Source organism: Humulus lupulus, chromosome 5 (assembly GCF_963169125.1).
Source record: "Humulus lupulus chromosome 5, drHumLupu1.1, whole genome shotgun sequence".
In the NCBI taxonomy this organism is placed as follows: domain Eukaryota; kingdom Viridiplantae; phylum Streptophyta; class Magnoliopsida; order Rosales; family Cannabaceae; genus Humulus; species Humulus lupulus.
The window spans coordinates 78,967,532-78,974,392 of NC_084797.1; the positions used below are offsets into that span (position 1 = coordinate 78,967,532).

The 6,861-nt window shown below is 39.7% G+C and overlaps 1 non-coding gene across 1 annotated transcript; it reads right to left on the reverse strand.

Annotated features, from left to right (window-relative positions):
- Positions 1 to 1,865: 1,865 nt before the first annotated feature.
- Positions 1,866 to 1,972, reverse strand: LOC133780948 (small nucleolar RNA R71). Its single transcript, XR_009869752.1, has one exon. It is a non-coding gene; the product is annotated as a small nucleolar RNA R71 (small nucleolar RNA).
- Between the last annotated feature and the right edge of the window lie 4,889 nt (positions 1,973 to 6,861).

Sequence of the window (6,861 nt, forward strand, 5' to 3'; positions counted from 1 at the left end):
AGCGCTACAACGCTCTTAGGAGGGCGCTACAGCGCTACAAGCAGAACCAAATTCCCCCAGAAAGCTTGGCCTAGCGCTATAGCGCCCAAAGGCTAGCGCTGTAGCGCTAGTCACAGACAGGCAATACCCCAATTTTGCCTCCTGCGATTTCCTCGAGCCAAACTCAACCAAAACCTCTCCAAACCTTCACCAAACTCAAAAACAACCTTATTAACACACTCCACTCATGCCAAGCACCCCAAATACCCATAACTCAAACACATGCATCCCTAATCTCAAAATTCACCATAGCCACTTCTAGATATCAAAACTCAGCAGAAACTAGTCAAAACATCAAAGTTAAAAGCTTAGAATTTCTTACCCTTAGTGGGAATTCAGTTTCAAGACAACCTCTACACCTCCTTAGCTTGCTCCCCCTCAACCCTTGGCTTGAATTCCCTAAAGGCCCCATCAGATTCAACTTAAACACCATAGTTCAAAAACCAAAACTAGAAACTGAAGAACTCTAAAGTCTTACCTCAGGTGATGGTGTGTTCTTGCTAAACCCCTGCCAGTTCTTCAAACCTAGCTTAGGATCCTTGATGCTCAGCCTAACCCAGCTCTCCTCTGAGCTTTGCTCCAAGAAAACCCAAGAAAAGTGGTGAGAGAACCACAAACCGACCCTAGAGAAAACTCTCTGTTTTCCTCTCCTTTCTCTTTTCTTTCTTTTCCTTCTTCAGACTTCTGTAGTATTCTACCAGTTCCACTAACATAAAGCCTCAGTAATACCCATCTTTAAAAAGCCAAATGACCTTAATGCCCTCCCTTTTATTTCTAACCCTTTAATCCACTTAAGGGCATTTTAGTCATTTCACCCCAATTCCCGCTAACTCCTCAAGTGTCTCTAATATTTACCGCTTACTACCCAATACCCAATTAACCACCAATAATATACCTCGATGTCAAAATAGACCCCAATATACTCACTAAATTCCCATTTATACCCCCAGGCTCACCCCGAGCCGGGTATAAATCCCCGCCATGACTTTTTCGCTAATCTTCTCACTAGGATCATCTCGAGTCACAGATCACAGATATATCCACATAATAATGTGGTCTCAACATTAGCCAACCAATATACACATAAGTACACAATTACGCTCTCAATGAGCCAAATTACCAAAATACCCTCACAGCAGAGTATATAGCCCCATGCATGCCTTTATCATCATATAATAATATGACTTACATAATCATGCATATAATCATATAATAGCACAGTAAATCAATTATGGCCCTCCCAGCCTCCTAATCAAGGTCCTAAACCTTATTAGGAAATTTGGGTCGTTACAGTATATGTGAGGAAATAGACAAAAGGAGATTATACCAATAGATCTGGAAATTGAAAAAACATGCAGACAGAACCAAAAAATATAGAAAAGGCTGGAACTCACCATGGTTGAAAACATGAATAATGGTGTGAACAACAATGCAAATATGGGTAATGTAGTTGAGACAGATCCACCACTAAGGAATTATGTACTCCCTACTATTACATGGATACATTCAAGTATTCGACCTCCTACTGTAGAAGCGATTAATTTGAAATAAAGCCCTCAATTATTCAGATGGTACAAAACTGTGTTCAATTTGGAAGGTTACCAAATGAGGATCCAAATCTACATATCACAAAATTTTTGGAGTTATGTGCTACATTTAAGATGAATGGGGTTTGTAATGATGTTGTAAGATTGAGACTCTTTCAATTTTCACTAAGGGATAGAGCTAAGAGTTGGTTGAATTCATTACAAGTCAATTCTATACTTACTTGGGAAGATTTGGGTCAGAAGTTTCTTGGCAGATGTTTTCCTCTTGCTAAGTCGGCCATAATTAGAGGAGAGATTAACAATTTCCATCAATTAGATGGGGAGTCTTTGTATGATGCATGGGAACGATTTAAGGAATTACAAAGAAAATGCCCACATCATGGGATAGAGAAGTGGTTGTTAGTACATACTTTTTATAATGGTTTGGGGGGGAGGGGGGAGGGGGAAATACAAGGACGGTTATAGATGCAGCATCTGGAGAAGCATTTATGAGAAAAAGCGCTAATGAGGCATATGAGTTGTTAGAAGAGATGGCTATGAATAATTATAACTGGCCTACTGAGCGAGAGAATAAGAAAATAGTAGGAGTCTTAGAAGTTAATCCAATTGCACTCTTAACCGCTTAAGTTGCATCTCTAACCAAACAACTACAAAAAACTAATCTCGCTGCACAAGCAGTGCAAGTACAGAATGTCATGAGTTGTTAGATTTGTGGAGGAAATCATTCTTATGAACAATGCCCGAGCACAACTAGTTGCTCAACTGATGTGAACACTATACCCTTGGAACAAGCAAAGGTTATAGGTAATTTTTTAAGACCTGCCCCCAACACTAACTCAAATTCCTATACACCTGCTTGGAAAAATCATCCTAATCTGTCTTGGAAAAATAATAAAGGGTTACAACCACAATATCCACAGTATCCACCTCAACAACCCCCTCATCAATTGACTTATCGACAATATTATGATCCAAACCTACACTCATTTCATCCACCACCACATCCTTCAACACAACCTGAAATAAAGCCTGACGTACTGAACCATTTCATGACTGAAACCAGGGCATCCATCAGAAGTTTGGAGACACAAATAGGTCAATTGGCTCAATTGTTTTCTAATAGAAAACAAAGAAAATTGCCTAGTTCCACAGGTAAATCCTAAAGAACAGTGTAATTCAATATCCTTGAGGAGTGGGACTGAGTATGAAGGACCTACAGTAGATGATAAGAAGAAGAAGACAATGGATAAGAAAGTTACAAGTCCAATTCAAGAGGAGGTAACTAAAGACCTTCCAAAACTAGAAAAACAAAAATACTCTGAGCCTATGCCAAAAATACCATATCCTCAATGGTTTCGAAAGGCTAATCTTGACAAACAATTTTCTAAATTTTTGGATATCTTTAGAAAACTACACATTAACATCCCATTTTCAGAGGCTTTAGAACAAATGCCAAGTTATGTGAAGTTTATGAAAGAAATTTTGTCATGGAAGCGGAAATTAGAGGATTATGAGACAGTTGCATTAACTGAAGAGTGCAGCGCAATACTACAGAAGAAACTACCTCCAAAGCTTAAAGATCTTGGTAGTTTCAATATCCCATGTTCTATAGGGGGTTTAGTAGAAAAAAAGGCATTATGTGATTTAAGGGCTAGTGTGAATTTGATGCCTCTATCAATCTTTCAGAAGCTGAATTTGAGAGAAGCTCGGCTAACTATGTTGTCTTTGCAGATGGCAGATAGGTCAGTTAATCATCTTCTTGGAGTGATTGAGGATGTATTGGTAAAAGTGGGTAAATTCATCTTTCCTGCAGACTTTATTATTTTAGATATGGAGGAAGATGAAAATATTCCAATAATACTTGGAAGACCATTCTTGGCGACTGGTACAGCTTTAATTGATGTACAAAAGAGTGAGTTAAAGCTGCGAGTTCAAAAAGAGGAAGTAATATGTAAAGTTTTTGCAGCTATATAAATTCCAACTTGTTGTAGAGTTGAAGTGGTAAACCAAGAAGTTAATAAGAAGGAAGCCTCTAAGAAAAGCTCCATAGTTAAAACTAGAATGAGAAAGGGGCGTAACCGGTTAACAAAATACTTTAATGAAAGGATTCAAATGTTATACGATAATTTCTAATCACAAGAAGCGAAGGCCAACTCATGATGTTGTGGTTCTAAAGGATGTGAGGGGAGGAATTGATCCGAGTTGAATATAAAAGAAAAGAACCGTTCGACTAAATGACGATAACGGCAGCGCTATAGGAGGCATTCCTATCTTTTATTTAAGTTTTTTTTTTGAGTTTTAATTAGTGGACAATTTTATTTAATTTTATTTTGGATTTTGTAAAGTTTAGTTTTTTTTTTTAGTATAATGGATGTAAAAATCGTGAAAATCATAAAAAAATGAGTTTCTCAATTAGTCATTGGGCCAAGTCGCAACTTGAATGAGCAAGTCGCGACATTACACAAGTCAGAGAGCATTAAAAAATGAAGAGGAGGTGGGTCGCAACTTGCCCACGCTGAGTCGCGAACCTATAGGCTGAAATAGAGAGCAATTTTTTCTGGAATTTGGGGCGGGCCACGACTTGAGAAGCTGAGTCGCGACACTTGGATGCACAGTTGTTGAAGAATTTAGGGGCCGGCCACGACTTGCCCAAGATGGGTCGTGGCACGCCTGTGTTAGAAAGGTTAAAGAGGGCTTAAACTCATGTTTGCTTAACCTTTTGCTCATTTTCTCAAATTCTCTCTTGCTAATCACAGTTTCTTAAAGAAAAGCTCTACATTTTTCCCTCTCTTCCCTCTATTTCAAATATTCTTCATCTATTTTTCTCATCTCTACTTCATATTTCTTATTACTTTCTTCAATTATTATTTTGTTTGCTAACCCTAATTTGTGTGTTATTGGTGTTTAGTAAGGGATTGAAGGAGAATCAAAGGGGCAGATTTTTCAACTTGCAAGGATTGTAAGATTTTCTTGTTAAATCTTTCTATTGAGTTGCATTTATATTAAGAAATTGTCTTAGAGAATTTGGATTGTTTGTGGTTTATTGGGTGATAACTTTGGGAGATTTTAATAAGGAAATGTAACGCCCTACTTCCTTAGAGCCGTTACTTAGTGAGTTTTAAGACAAAACAGTGTGCAAAGATCTCGCTAACCGAGGTTTTGAAACGAAAGTGTGACTAATTAAAAGTTAAGGCTGTAATCTTAGAAAAATGCGTTGTTTCAATAAAACTCCTAATATTAAACATTGGGATCCCAAAATAAGGTTTGAAAACTATTTACATCTTAAAAATGAGTTCACAGTTGATAAATCATAAAAATCATAGATTATTACAGCCATTTTCAAATAAACCCCCAACCAAAGCAGTCGGGCAGGCCAAACATGTACGCGTCGCTTCACGCTCTCCGTACTCATGGTTGGTTGACTCAGTCATTGCCCTACCTGCAACACAGAGCACCCGTGAGCCGAAGCCCAGCAAGAAAACTCATGCAGAACATAACATATGCAATGTATACAGTTTATCATAACAGATAATCCTCAAATAAACAAGTCAACCATTAGACTAAGCAAACACGGCCATGCCGCCCCAGAGACCTTACCAAAGCCCTGGGGTATCGGTTCTCACCGCGAGGATAACTCATGTATCCCTTGGGTCCCACCCTGAATATAGCATAACACATGTATCCACCGGGCCCCGCCCTGACTATAGCATCCCATGTGCTAGGTGTTACTTTCGGCCCACGGCCGCCCCGGCCTACGCCGTACTCGGCCCTTGCCGTTCATTTCATCATAATCACACATATAATATAACACAACAACATGCAATCAAATATTAATTCATTTAAGTCTTCACCCTAACATGTGATGCAATATAGGGCCGCGCCCCGCAATCATACTATGGGCCCACGCCCTATCCTACGGGTGTTATAGTTTTCTTACCTGAATTCCGAGCCTCCTGATGCACTAAAGCCGCGAGCACGGTCCTCAAGCACGAGCCTCACCAACAACCTAGTCACAACACACAAGAAACATCCCTCAATACTAATCAACCCAAAACCACTTCCCGGGACCAATCCCGCACTCTCGGGACCTCTAAAACCTTAAAACAACACCCCGGAGACATCCCCCGAACCCCCGGAGCAAAGGCCTAAAATTGCCTAAAAATGATGCCCTGAATTTAGCCTTGTGCCGCGGCACCACATCCTTGTGCCGCGGCACCCAACAGTCAGAGGCTCCCTCGCCGCGGCAAGAAAAACCTGTGTCGCGGCACGCCTTCGCAGACCCAGAATTCTGGGTTTTCTCCTGCGTTTTCTCCGAGCTAAAACCTTCCCAATTCATACCAAACCAATACCCAAACCCCAAAATCAAATCCAAACTTCATATGACCCATCTAGCAACCCATAAACATCATCAAAGCAATCAAACACACAATCAAATCCCCAAAATCCACATCCTTGATTTCAATTTCAGAAAATTAAAAACTTAAAGTTCAAACTTAAACCATGCTCAAATCTCTTAACCCATAACATAATCAAGCCTTAAATGTGTATAAATTCCTTACCTCAAGTAGAGAATCCCATCCCAAGCTCCCTTGATTCATCTCCTAAGTCTCCAAATTTCAGCTCCTTCACTTCTCTTCTTCTTCTTCTTCTTCTTCTTCTTCTTCTTCTTCTTCTTCTCATTGCCCTAACTTTCCTTCTCTTTGGTTTTTCTTCTCTTTAGTTTTTATCAAAACCAATCAATGCCAAGCCCCAAACCGTGTACCCCCTATAACCCAGCTGCCATAAATCAATTTCCCAGCCAAATGACCATTTTACCCCTCCTTGCCTATCCTTTCCCAACTAAACCTCAAGGGCACTTAAGTCCTTTTACTTCTATTTCATTTCTACCATTTTCTACCTAGAACTTGTTACTCTCAGCAGTAACTAATGGTTACCCAGGTTACTAAATCTCCAATAACCATTACCCGCTAAATCTCAACTTAACCATAAAATTCCCGAGGTACCCCTAGGCTCCTCCCGAGCCGGGTATAGAAATCCCGTTGTGACTCTTAAGTTAAATTGCTCTCTAGGACCGTCTCGGCACGTGCATCACAAAATAACACCACACTCACGTGGTACAAATCACGGAATACAATTATCACAAATATGCCCTCGGCGACTAAAATTACAATTATGCCCTTCAAACACAATCAGGGCCTACATGCATACTAATACACATATACATGCGCCTCAGATAAATAAATAGTCAAATAACATGCTTTAAATCATAACCATG